We start from the raw sequence: 14,444 nt of genomic DNA, 5'->3' as shown, positions 1-14,444 counted from the left end.
AGCCCCCAAAAATAAAGTCTGACACTGTTTCCACTGTTTCCCCATCTATTTCCCATGAAGTGATGGGACCAGATGCCATGATCTTCGTTTTCTGAATGTTGAACTTTAAACCAACTTTTTCACTCTCCACTTTCACTTTCATCAAGAGGCTTTTTAGTTCCTCTTCACTTTTTGCCATAAGGGTGGTGTCATCTGCATATCTGAGGTTATTGATATTTCTCCCGGCAATCTTGACTCCAGCTTGTGCTTCTTCCAGCCCAGCGTTTCTCATGATGTACTCTGAAAGTACAATATCTGAGATTAAAAATACCCTTAAGGGGGGGCTTCCCTGGTGGTCCAGTGGTTAAGAATCTGCCTTCCAAGTGCAGGGGATGTAGGATCAATCCCTGGTTGGGGAACAAAGATCCCACAATCTGCAGGGCGACTAAGCCCATGTGCCACTACTAGAGATGCCCACACACCGCAACTGAGACCTATGTAGCCAAATTCATAAAAATACCCTAAATGGGGTTCACTACAGGGTAGATAGACATTGGCTAGGAAAAGATGAGTGAACTTGAACACTCAGCAATAGAAATAATCCAATACAAACATGGAGAGAGAAAAAAAAATAAGCAGAGGATGAGTGAGATGGCCAAATTTCAGGCAGTCTAATGTTTGTGGAGTTGGAGTCCCTAAAGTGAGAGAATAGAGGAAAAAAAACAAAAACTTGAAGGAATAACAGCTAAACTTAAGAAGTTAGTAAAGAGACTTCTACTTCTGGCCAACATGGAGCAATAAGGACTGAAATTACCTTTCCTCTTTTTTTTTTTTTTTTTGGTCTCAGTCCCATATCCGCATTTATCATCCACAGATGTCCACTCAGATTAGGTTTCATCCTAGACCAGTCACAGTGTGAAAAAATACTGAGCTAGACAGAACTGCCTGTTTCTACCCAATTGTCTCCCACTCAAAGGAGGGGTGGGTGACTCCATGGTTACTCAAAACCACTGGGCATGAGCAGCAGTCAGCCCTCAGTCTCAAGGTGAAGACTTAGAGCTGCTACATTCTACTCTCTGGATGTGCTCTTTGGCCTTGGTGCAGGCAAAGTCTAGCAGACCGAGTCACAAAGTAATCATTTTTTGTCATCTGGTTATGAATAGCCAATAAATACAGCTTCCAAGGAAAGCCAGATGTAAATGATACATTATAAAGACTTTTACACACTGAGTATCTTTATCTATTGGCCACACTGTTTAGAGTCTTAACAAGCTAAGTAGAAATGGAAGTTGTGATAAAGCTTCAGCTATTTCAACTCACCCAACTCTGTAGATCCACACACATGAAGACAGCTTTACTGGCAACAGGTCTTAGGGGGAGAAAAATACCAATCAGGAGGCAAGAAAACTACTGGTATATCCCTCCCAAATACAAAAATATTAGCCAGCAATTACTATACAACTGCCAGTTTCACACACAGTCTCCCTTTAAGATTATCCCATTTTAAGGGGTGGAGAAAAGTTCCAAGAGAATTCAACCTTGTCTGAAACTAGCCCACATGCTACACAGCACACACCGTGAGCACAGTTTCGTTACTGCTATCCCTCCTTTTACGACCACCAAGACCAGGGTTTAGATCCGATGGGAAAAGGAACTGGAGGGTACCTTTCCTCTTTTTTAAAAAATATTTATTTGGCTGCATCAGGTTTCTTAGTTGTTTATTATTTTTAGTTGTGCTACATCTAGTGGTGATGTGTGGGCTCACTAGTTGCGGCACGTGGGCTTAGTCACTCCACTGCATGTGGGATCTTAGTTCCCTGCTGCTGCTGCTGCTGCTGCTAAGTCACTTCAGTCGTGTCCGACTCTGTGTGACCCCATAGACAGCAGCCCACCAGGCTCCCCCGTCCCTGGGATTCTCCAGGCAAGAACACTGGAGTGGGTTGCCATTTCCTTCTCCAATGCATGAAAGTGAAAAGTGAAAGTGAAGTCGCTTAGTCGTGTCCAACTCTTCACAACCCCATGGACTGCAGCCTACCAGGCTCCTCCATCCACCTGACCAGGGATCAAATCTGAGTCCCTTGCATTGCGAGGCAGATTCTTAACCATTGGATCACCAGGGAAGTCCCTCACCTCTCCTCGTGAAACAAGAAGGAAAAAAAAAGAAAATGACAGCATATGAAACAATGGTTTTCCGATAACAAGAGATATCATGTAATGAAGGACAGGAATCCTGAGATGGGAAACAAACCAAGGGAGTTCTGTAACTGCCTCAGTTTGTATCCCTGAGAGAGCTTGCAGACCAGACCATTGAGGTAGAGTCCAAAAGGCTCCCTGAGTTGCGAACATGAAGCTGAGAGTCCAGGGAGAAGAAGGCAGCAAGTATTCATAGGATAAAGTATCAGAGAGGAGAGGACCACACACAGGGAGAGAGCTCTGGACATCTTCTGGACTTCTGAGTTTCGCATCTGAGTGCATACTGATCAGAACATGAAGGGAGGAAGCCACCCGTGTTCAAGGAAAGAGCCATCTGAAAGGATTAGAGAGAATAGTTCATGGCATTCACACAGGACCAGGTGGGTGCCTGCTCCAATCCCAGGACTGCAAAAACATTCAGTTCACAGAGCATTGAGTAGAGGACCTAGGAGGGTCTTTATATTTTTTTAATTGCCATTTTAACCATTTAAAAATGTTTTTCTTTCCTTTTTTTAAAATTAATTAATTAATTTATTTTTTTTACTTTACATATTGTATTGGTTTTGCCATACATCAACATGCATCCGCCATGGGTGTACATGTGTTCCCCATCCTGAACCCCCCTCCCACCTCCCTCCCCATACCATCCCTCTGGGTCATCCCAGTGCACCAGCCCCAAGCTTCCTGTATCCTGCATCGAACCTGGACTGGTGACTCGTTTCCTGTTTTTCTTTCTTATGGCTGTGCTAGGTCTTAAGTCTGTTCTGCTCAGGCTTTCTCTAGTTGCAGTGAGAAGGGGCTACTCTCTAGTTCGCGCACAGGTTTCTCATATGGTGGCTTCTCTTGTTGAGGAACAAGGGCTCTAGATGCATGGGCTCAGTTGTTGTGGCCCACAGGCTAAGTTGCCCCAAGGCATGTGGGATCTTCCCAGACCAGGGATTGAACCCATGTTCCCTGCATTGGAAGGCAGATTCTTAACCACTGGACCACCAGGGAAGTCCCTAGGGAGATCTTACTTCAGTGGTGTAGACTGAATTATTCCTAGACAAGTAGTAATGTGGACTTAATTATTTCTAGATTAAGCCTAGAATGACCACGGCTCTTCCATAAAAAAAAAAAATCATAAGACAATCACAAATTTATAAAAGCAAAACTCAAAAGGATAAAACTGTTTCCAAGTAACAGTTTCTAAGTAACTGAACCACATCACAGAGCAAAGCTCAAGATTTATAAAGACACAGAAACATCCAGCACTCAAGGTGAAAGTCACAATTTCCAGCACCCAATCAAAGATTCCCACATATACAAAGAAGCAGGAAAACACAACCCATAGTGAAAATAGCAAGCAATTAAAACTTATTGAGGGCTGACACAGATGTTAGAGTTAGAGGTAGAGTCCAGAGGGTTCCCTGAGGTGAGGACATGAAGCTGAGAGTTCAGGGAGACAAAGGCAGCAAGTATTCATAGCATGAAGTATCAGAGAGGAGAGGTCCACACACAGAGAGGGCTCTGGGCATCTTCTGAGTTTCCCATCTGAGTGCATATTAACTCTAAAAACAAGGGGGGAGGGAGGTGTTAGAAAGTATTTTTTAACTGAATAAAGATGAAAACAATATATCAGAAGGTGTGGGGTGCCATTAAAGCAGTGCTTAAGAAGGAAATGGAAACCCACTCCAGTTCCTTGCCTGGAAAATCTCATGGACACAGGAGCCTGGTGGGCTGCAGTCCATGGGGTTGCAAAGAGTCAGGCACAACTGAACAACTAACACTTACTTACTTAAGGGGAAATTTATAGCACTAAATGCTTATATTAGCAAAGAAGGATCTTGCATTAATAACCTCAGCTCTTACCTTAATAACAGAAAAAAAGAAAAGGACATTAAAACAGTTATAATAACTGTATTCCATGTTTAAAAAGTTAAACATGGAGGATCAGTTCAGTTCAGCCGCTCAGTCCTGTCCAACTCTCTGCGACCCCATGAATCGCAGCACGCCAGGCCTCCCTGTCCATCACCAACTCCCGGAGTTCACTCAAACTCACGTCCATCGAGTCGGTGATACCATCCAGCCATCTCATCCTCTGCCGTCCCCTTCTCCTCCTGCCCCCAATCCCTCCCAGCATCAGAGTCTTTTCCAATGAGTCAACTCTTCACATGAGGTGGCCAAAGTATTGGAGTTTCAGCTTTAGCATCATTCCTTCCAAAGAACACCCAGGACTGATCTCCTTTAGGATGGACTGGTTGGATCTCCTTGCAGTCCAAGGGACTCTCCAAGAGTCTTCTCCAACACCACAGTTCAAAAGCATCAGTTCTTCAGCGCTCAGCCTTCTTCACAGTCCAACTCTCACATCCATACATGACCACAGGAAAAACCATAGCCTTGACTAGACGGACCTTTGTTGACAAAGTAATGTCTCTGCTTTTGAATATTCTATCTAGGTTGGTCGTAACTTTCCTTCCAAGGAGTAAGTGTCTTTTAATTTCATGGCTGCAATCACCATCTGCAGTGATTTTGGAGCCCAAAAAACTAAAGTCTGACACTGTTTCCACTGTTTCCCCATCTATTTCCCATGAAGTGATGGGACCAGATGCCATGATCTTAGTTTTCTGAATGTTGAGCTTTAAGCTACCTTTTTCACTCTCCACTTTCACTTTCATCAAGAGGCTTTTGAGTTCCTCTTCACTTTCTGCCATAAGGGTGGTATAATCTGCATATCTGAGGTTATTGATATTTCTCCCGGCAATCTTGATTCCAGCTTGTGCTTCTTCCAGCCCAGTGTTTCTCATGATGTACTCTGCATATAAGTTAAATAAGCCAGGTGACAATATACAGCCTAGACGTACTCCTTTTCCTATTTGGAAGCAGTCTGTTGTTCCATGTCTGGCTCTAACTGTTGCTTCCTGACCTGCATACAGGTTTCTCAAGAGGCAGGTCAGGTGGTCTGGTATTCCCATCTCTTGAAGAATTTTCCACAGTTTATTGTGATCCACAGAGTCAAAGGCTTTGGCATAGTCAATAAAGCAGAAATAGATGCTTTTCTGGAACTCTCTTGCTTTTTCCATGATCCAGCAGATGTTGGCAATTTGATCTCTGGTTCCTCTGCCTTTTCTAAAACCAGCTTGAACATCTGGAAGTTCACGGTTCACATATTGCTGAAGCCTGGCTTGGAGAATTTTGAGCATTACTTTACTAGCGTGTGAGATGAGTGCAATTGTGTGGTAGTTTGAGCATTCTTTGGCATTGCCTTTCTTTGGGATTGGAATGAAAACTGACCTTTTCCAGTCCTGTGGCCACTGCTGAGTTTTCCAAATTTGCTGGCATATTGAGTGCAGCACTTTCACAGCATCATCTTTCAGGATTTGAAATAGCTCAACTGGCAGGATGGAGGATACATATTTTTTAAATATCTAAATGAAACTTCTAGAAATAAAATGACTTAAATCTGAGATAAAAGTATGCTGGATGGGATTAAGAGTAGGTTAGAGATTGCAGATGAAAAGAGTAGCAAATTTGAAAGTATAAAAATATAAAATTATGGGGACTTTCTTGGTGGTCCAGTGGCTAAGACTCCACATTCCCAGTGCAAGGAACTTGAGTTCAATTCCTGGTTGGGGAACTAGATCCCACATGCCACAACTCAGAGTTTGCATAGCACAACTAAAAATCCCACATGCTGCAACTAAGGCCCAGCACAGACAAATAAATAAATATTTAAAAAAAATAGAAGCTATCCAAAATGAAATAGAGACAGAAAAAAATAATCCAGGAGAATGAAAAGAACTTTGGTGACTTTATTGGGGGGGAATCTACCATAGGTCCTGAGTATGACTGCACATTCTTACAGGTATGCCAAAATTGCAGAACCCAGGCTGCTTTATTTATCCAGGCTATTTCTTACCATTATATTTGCAGTGAGCAATCTTGACAGATGAGGTAGCATTCACCCTCGAACAAAGAGCAGTCTTGCTTCTGCTATGAAAGTCTCAAGTCTCCAAGCTCAGTCTTCCTCTCCTATAACAAAACCTGCCATGGGGACAAGCTTCCAAAAGGGGCCTTTGAGTCACCCCAATGGGACTTAAGGATTATGGATAATTACCATTAGTAGCAAGATAGATCATATCCAAGGCCATAAAACAACTCTCAGTAAATTGAAAAGGATATATAAATCTTACAAAGTATGCTCTCAAACCACAATAGAATTAAATTAGAAATCAGAAACAAAAAGACCTCTAGAATATTCCCAGATATTTAGAAATTCACTAACACATTTCTTGGTAACCCAAGAATGAAGGGAAAATTCAAAAGGGATATTAGGGACTTGCAGGGTACCCCAGTTCAATTCTTAGGTTGGGAAATCCCCTGGAGAAGGGTTGGGCTATCAACTCTAGTATTCATGAGCTTCCCTGGTGGCTCAGATGGTAAAGAATCCACCTTCAATGTGGGAGACCTAGGTTCAGTCCCTGGGTTGGGAAGATCCCCTGGAGGAGGGCATGGCAACCCGTATTCTTGCCTGGAGAATCCCCATGAACACAGGAGCCTGGTGGGCTACAGACCATGGGGGTCACAAAGAGTCGGACATGACTGAGCCGTTTTCAACTTCAACAACAACTGGTGGTCCAGTGGTTAAGACTCCGAGCTTCCATTTCAGGAGGCATAGGTTCAATCCCTGGTGGGAGAACTAAGATCCTGCATTCCATGCCACTTGGCCAAAAAAAAAAAAAAATTAAAATCTAAAAACAAGAGGGAGGTGTTAGAAAGTATTTTTTTACTGAATGAAGATGAAAACAATATATCAGAAGTTATGGGATGCCATTAAAGCAGTGCTTAAGGGGAAATTTATAACACTAAATTCTTATATTAGCAAAGAAGGATCTTGCATTAATAGCTCAGCTCTCACCTTAAAAACAGAAAAAAAAGAACAGAGTAAACAAAAAGTAAGCACAAGAAAGAAAAATAATAAAGATCAATGTAGAAATCAATAAAATAGGTAAAGCAGAAACCCAGTAAACTTAAAGCTGGTTCTCTGAGAAGATCACTAAAGTTGATACACTTCAAGCCACATTGTTCATCAGGGAAAAAAACATAAATTATTTATACTGAGAATGAAAGAAGTGGCATCATTACCAATTCTATATACTTTAAAAGTATAATATGTGAATACTATTAACAACTGTATGCCAATAAATTCAACAGCTTAGATGAAATGGATAAACTCCTTTAATGACACAAACTACTAAACCTCACTAGAAACTCAATTTGTAGTTTAAAACACTCCCCCATACCCCTAGCACAAGCACACAAAACCTCTTAAGGCCCCCATGTTTTCAGCGGGGAATTCAATCAAACATTAAGAAAGAAATAATACCAATTATACATAACCAGGAAACTGAAAAGAAGAGACTGTTTCCCAACTCATTCTGTAAGACCAGTATTAGTCTGATACCAAAGATACGTTAAGATGTTAAAAAAAAAAAAAGAAAAGAAAAGAAAACTGCAGATCAGTATCTCTCATGAAAATTGATGCAATAAATTTCCACACAGTTTTATCAATTGATCCATGATGATCAAGTGGGATTTATTCCAAGAATTCAGGGTTGATTTAAGTATTTGAAGATCAGTTAAGTTAACTTACCCTATCAGTAGACTAAAAAGAGAAACTATATGATCATCTCAATAGATACAAAAAGGCTTTTGACAAAGTCCAGCATTCATTGCTGATAAAATCCTCAGCAAATTGGAATGAAAGGGAATTTCCTGAACCTGAAAAGGAGCATCTATTTAAAAAAAAAAAACTATAGCTAATATCATTCTTAATTTTTAAAAACTGAATGCTTTCCCCCTAAAATCAAGAACAGATCAGGAACAAACCACTTCTAACTTCTATTCAACATTGTATTGGTGATTCTAACCCAGGGCAACCAGGCAAGAAAAAGAAATAGTCATCAAGATGGGAAAAGTAGTAAAACTGTATTTTTCACAATGATCATCTATGTAGAAAATCCAATGAGATCATCAAAAAAGTTACTAGAACAAATAAGTTAATTTATCACTGTTGCAGGATACAAGATCAATATGTAAAAAAATCAACTGTATTAAGAAACAGCCTGGTCCCAATGGCTTCATTGGCATATTCTAACAAAATTTGAAGAAGAAATAGCTCTAATCCTACACATTCTCCTCCAGATAAAAGAAGAGGCAGGAACACTTCCCAACTCATTTTATGAAGCCAGCGTTATCTTGGTACCAAAACCAGATAAAGTATGAAAAAAAAAAGACAACTATTCCAATTAGTTTGTTCCAATTGGTCTATTCCAATGAGACCAATTTCTCTCATGAACTGAGATATAAAAGTCCTCAACAAAATATTAGCAAATTGAACTGGTTATGTGTAAAAAAAAAAAAACTAAAAGCATTTTCAAGTCACATATCCAACAAAGAGCTTATATCCAAAATATATTTTAAAAACTCTCTTCTTGCAGCACTAAGAAAACAATCCACCCAATAAAAAGGTGGATAAAGTCTTGAACAGATGATTCACCTGAGAGGACATGCTACCAGCTTTCCTCATTTTTGTGCTTCACTTTGTTGCTCTTAGCAGAGATTGCATTTTTTATAAATTGACCATTTGTGGCAACCCTGCACTAAATCTATTGGTGCCACTTTTTCCACCAGCGTTTGCTCACTTCATGTCTTTGCGTCACATTTTTTGCAATTCTCTCAATATTTCAAACTTTTTCATCATTGTATTTGTTATGGTGGTCTGTGATCAGTGATCTTTGATGTTGTTGTCTTGACATGCCACGAACTGTGCCCAAGACAGTAAATTTAATCAATAAATGATGTGTGTGTCCTGACTACTCTGCCAACTAGCCATTTCCCCATCTCTCTCCCTCTCCTCAAGCTTTCCTATTCTCCAAGACACAACGGTATTGAAATTAGGTCAATTAAACCCTTGTTCAAGTGGAAGGAAAAGTGACATATCTTTTATTTTCAATCAAAAGCTAGACATGATTAAGCTTAGTGAGGGAGGCATGTCAAAAGCCTGAAAGCGAGGCCTCTTGTTTGTTTTGCTGCACCATGCAGCGTGAGGCATCTTAGTTCCCTGTCCAGGGATCAAACCCATCTCCCTTGCATTGGAAGTGCAGAGTCTTAACCACTGGACTGCTAGCGAAATCTCTAAGCTAGGCTTCTTGTTCCAAGTAGTTGGCAAAGCTGTGAATACAAAGGAAAAGTTTCTTGCAGGAAAGTAAAAGTGCTGCTCCAGTGAACACATGAGTGATGAGAACGGGAAACAGCCTTATTGCTAATATAGGAAAAGTTTTAGTGGTCTGGATAGAAGAACAAAACAGCCACAGTGTCCCCCTAAGCCAAAGCCTAATCCAGAGCAGAGCCCTAACTCTTCAATTCTATGGCTGAGAGAGGTGAGGATGCTGCAGAAGAAAAGTTGGAAGCTAGCGGAGGCTGGTTCATGAAGCTTAAGGGAAGAAGCCATTTTCATAATGTTAAAGTACAGGGTGAAGCAGAAAGTGCTGATCTAGAAGCCACTGCAAGTTATCCAGAAGATAACTTGATAACTTATCGAGCTAAGATCATTAATGAAGGTGGCGACACTAAACAATAGATTTTCCATGTAGATGAAACAACCTTATATTGGAAAAAGACAGCATCTAGGACTTTTATAGTTAGAGAGCAGTCAGTGTCTCACTTCAAAGGACGGACTGACTCTCTTGTTAGAGACCAGTGCAGTCGGTGACTTTAAGTTGAAGCCAACGCTCATTAACCATTCCAAAAATCCTGAGGCCCTTAAGAATTATGCTAAATCTTCCCTGACTCTAAAAATGGAACAATGAAGCCTGGATGATAGCACATCTGTTGACAATGTGTTTGAGTGTATATTTTAAGCCCATTGGCAAGACACTGCACAGGAAAAAAAAAATCCCTTTCAAAACTTGACTGCTCGCTGACAATGCACCTGGTCACATAAGATCTCTGCTGGAGGCTGGGTGCTGGTGTTGGTTCAGTTGCTCAGTCGTGTCTGACTCTGGCGACCCATGGACTATAGCCCCTCAGGCTCCTCTGTCCATGGGATTCTCCAGGCAAGAATACTGGAGTGGGTTGTCATTCCCTTCTCCAGGGGGTCTTCCCAACCCAGGGATCAAATCCACATCTTCTACACTGTAGGCAGATTCTTCACCCCTGAGCCACCAGGGATTCCCCTGCCGAGATTACAATGAGATTAATGTTGTTTTTGTGCCTGCTAACACAAGATCCATTCTGTAGCCCATGGATCAAAGAGTATTTTCAACTTTTAAGTTTTATTATTTAAGAAATACATTTTTTTTTAAGCTATAGCTACCATACATGGTGATTCCTCTGATAGATCTGGGCACAGTGGAGAGCCTTCTGGGAAGGACTCACCAATCTATATGCCATTAAGAAGAACCATTATTCATGGGATAAAGTAAAAATATCAATAATGACAGGACTTTGGAAGATGTTGATTCCAACCTTCACAGATGACTCTGAGTGATTCAAGATTTTAGTGGAGGAAGTAAGTAGTTGAACTGGATTTAGAAGTGAGGTCTGAAGGTGTGACTCAATTGCTGCAATCTCAATAAAACTTGAACAGATGAAGAGTTCTTTTGAATGAGCAAAGAAAGTGGTTGTGTAGATGGAGTCTACTCCTGGTGAAGATGCTATGAAAATTATCAAAATGACAACTAAGGATTTGAATATTACATAAACTTAGTTGATAGAGCAGTGGCAGGGTTTGAGAGCACTGACTTCAATTTTGAAAAAAATTCTACTGTGGGTAAAATGCTATCAAAGGTCATTGCAAAGAAATCATTTATGAAAAGAAGAGTCAAATAATGTGACAAACTTCTTGTGTTGTTGTAAGAAATTACCACAGCCACCCAATCTTCAGCAACCACCACCCATAAACATCGAGGCAGGACCCACCACCAGCAAAAAGATTGCGACTTGCTGAAGGCTTAGATGATGGTTAGCATTTTTATGAGACCAGTGCTCTAACCCCTGAGCTACAGAGCCTGCTAGCATTTTTAAACAATAAAATTTATAAAGTCTCTATCCTTCCTTCCGCAACTTCTCCCCAACTTCTCCCACCTACATGTAAAGATTAATGGTGAAGGACAGATGAATGGGTAAAACACACGCATACATACACACACACACACACACACAGGAATTTACTCAGCCACAAAAAAGGATGAAATAATGCCATTTGCAGCAACATGGGATGGGCCTAGAGATTATCATACTAAGGGAAGTGAGTCAGACAGAGAAAGGCAAATATCATATGATATCACTTATATGTAGAGCCTAAAATTTGATACAAATTAACTTGTTTATAGAACAGAGTCACAGACATAGAAAACAAACTTATGGTTACCAAAGGGGAAAGAGGGGGCAAAGCACAAATTAGGAAGGAGCTTGGAATTCACAGATACATACTACTACATATAAAATAGATAAACAACAGCAAAGACCTCCTATATAGCACAGGGAACTATATTCAATATGTCATAATAGCCTATAACAAAAAAGAATGTATATATACACACATATAAATATATATATCTTTATATATGTATATATATTTATAGATGTATATATATATTTATATATATGAATCACTTTGCTGTACACCAGAAACTAACCAAACATTTTAAACCAACTATACTTTAATTTTTAAAAATTGATGGTCAAAGTTAAATGAACATTACTGAGAAGATTCTGCCTTTAGGAAGAATGATTTACATGCAGTAATATAGAAACATATCCAAGATGTAGTGTTACATTAAAAAAAGAAGTTGCACGATCATATAGTTTGATCTTATTTTAAAAACTTATGGAAAAGCATTACATTCACAAATGTACATTTATTTTTTAAAAAAATTGAAATACCCCCAAGCACTGTCAAATAGCCCTAACTGCACACACCACCCACCTGTCCTTTTTCACTCCCTTAAGAGACAATGAACATCATGGAAACTCAAGGAAATCATAAACATAATCAATAGAAAAGAGAACGTGGGTTGATGTATGAATAAATGTTGGAAATGCCAAGCATTTCATGTTGTTTTAAGTCTGTTGTTAACAATAAGTAACAATAATTGGACTGAATTTTATCTCTTGTTTTTTTTAACCCACACTGCTTTCTGTGAAAAAGACCTGGGTGTCTTAACTGACAGCAAGTTCAATAGAAGCCAAGTGTAGGCGGACCAAAAAAATCAAATGCAAAGTTAAACTGAATTAATAGATGTGATGTTCAGTTCTGGATGATGCATTGTTCTCTGAGCTGGCAAGAATACAGCTGGAGTAATAAAGGCTATCATTTATTATAAATGTGACACGTACTCCAGGTAAAAAACAAATAGTACAAAACTGTAGGAAATAAATAGCTGACGTCCCCACATGTTTCTGGCCCATACCCATTCGCCATGGTTTGATGATATGAACAGTTTGGAGTGTTTTCTTCTAAAAAAAATATTTTATAGACATATGTTATTTTCTTCCACAAAAGAAATCACTTTTGCAAGTTGCCTTTCATTTCCAAATCACAGACATCAACATTTAGAGATGTTTCATAATTTCCTTAATCAATCCCCTACACATGGACATTTGTCTATATCTGTAGGATAGGTTTATAAAAATGGAATTTGGGGGCCAAAGGATCCATTTACAGATTTTTTTAAAAATTTATTTGCATATAGTTGCTTTATATTATTGTGTTCAGATCAGATCAGTCACTCAGTCGTGTCCGACTCTTTGTGACCCCATGAATCGCAGCACGCCAAGGCCTCCCTGTCCATCACCAACTCTCGGAGTTCACCCAGACTCACGTCCATCAAGTCAGTGATGCCATCCAGCCATCTCATCCTCTGTCGTCCCCTTCTCCTCTTGCCCCCAATCCCTCCCAACATCAGAGTCTTTTCCAATGAGTCAACTCTTCGCATGAGGTGGCCAAAGTACTGGAGTTTCAGCTTCAGCATCATTCCCTCCAAAGAAATCCCAGGGCTGATCTCCTTCAGAATGGACAGGTTGGATCTCCTTGCAGTCCAAGGGACTCTCCAAGAGTCTTCTTCAACACCACAGTTCAAAAGCATCAATTCTTTGGCACTCAGCCTTCTTCACAGTCCAACTCTCACATCCATACATGACCACAGGAAAAACCATAGCCTTGACTAGACTAACCTTTGTTGGCAAAGTAATGTCTCTGCTTTTGAATATGCATGCTATCTAGGTTGGTCATAACTTTCCTTCCAAGGAGTAAGCGTCTTTTAATTTGCAAAGCCGAAATAGAGACATAGATGTAGAGAACAAATGTATGGACGTTAAGGGGGAAAGGGGGGTGGTGGATGACTTGGGAGCCTGGGATTGATATACATACAATGTTGATACTATGTATAAAATAGTATATATTCTGGAGGAGGTAACGGCAAACCCCCCCAGTATACTTGCTGTAAGAACCTCATGAACTATATAAAAGGACAAAAATGACACCGAAAGAGGAGTCCCCCAGGTCCGAAGGTGTCCAATATGCTACTGGGGGAGAGTGGAGGAGGAGTACTAATGGCCCCCAGAAAGAAGGAAGTGGCTGGGCCAAAGCAGAAACAACGCTCAGTTGTGGATGTGTCTGGTGATGAAATCCAATGCTGCAAAGAACAACATTGCATAGGAAACCTGGAATGTTAGGTCCATGAATCAAGGTAAATTGAACGTGGTCAAGCAGGAGATGGTAAGAATAAACATCGACATCCTAAGAATCAGTGAACTAAAATGGATGCGAATGGGTCAATTTAACTCAGATGACCATTATATCTACTAGTGTGGGCAGGAATCCAATAGATAAAATGGAGTAGCCCTCATAATCAACAAGAGAGTCCAAAATACAATACCTGGGTGCAACTTCAAAAATGACAGAATGATCTCGGTTTGTTTCCAAGGCAAGCCATTCAATATCACATAATCCAAGCCTATGCCCCAACCACTGATGCTGAAGAAGCTGAAGTTGATCAGTTCTATGAAGACCTACAAGACCTTCTGGAACTAACACCAAAAAAGATGTTCTATTCATTACTGGGAATTGGAATGCAAAAGTAGGAAGTCAAGAGACACCTGGAACAGGTAAGTTTGGCCTTAGAGAACAAAATGAAGCAGGACATAGGCTAACTGAATTCTGCCAAAAGACAGCACTGGTCATAGCAAATACCTTTTTTCAACAACACAAGAGATGACTTTACACATGG

General features: G+C 40.2%; 1 long non-coding RNA gene and 2 other non-coding genes across 3 annotated transcripts in view; 1 reads left to right on the top strand and 2 right to left on the bottom strand.

Annotated features, from left to right (window-relative positions):
* The window catches only part of LOC129658059 (uncharacterized), a 53,729-nt gene that overhangs the window by 5,013 nt on the left and 34,272 nt on the right, over positions 1–14,444 (top strand). The gene's annotated exons all lie outside the window — the stretch shown is intronic.
* Positions 815–888, bottom strand: LOC129642639 (small nucleolar RNA SNORD99). Its single transcript, XR_008709894.1, has one exon. It is a non-coding gene; the product is annotated as a small nucleolar RNA SNORD99 (small nucleolar RNA).
* Positions 1,517–1,642, bottom strand: LOC129642610 (small nucleolar RNA SNORA61). The gene has a single exon (XR_008709862.1). It is a non-coding gene; the product is annotated as a small nucleolar RNA SNORA61 (small nucleolar RNA).

Source organism: Bubalus kerabau, chromosome 1 (assembly GCF_029407905.1).
Source record: "Bubalus kerabau isolate K-KA32 ecotype Philippines breed swamp buffalo chromosome 1, PCC_UOA_SB_1v2, whole genome shotgun sequence".
In the NCBI taxonomy this organism is placed as follows: domain Eukaryota; kingdom Metazoa; phylum Chordata; class Mammalia; order Artiodactyla; family Bovidae; genus Bubalus; species Bubalus kerabau.
This window is presented reverse-complemented; position numbering and strand designations above follow the sequence as displayed.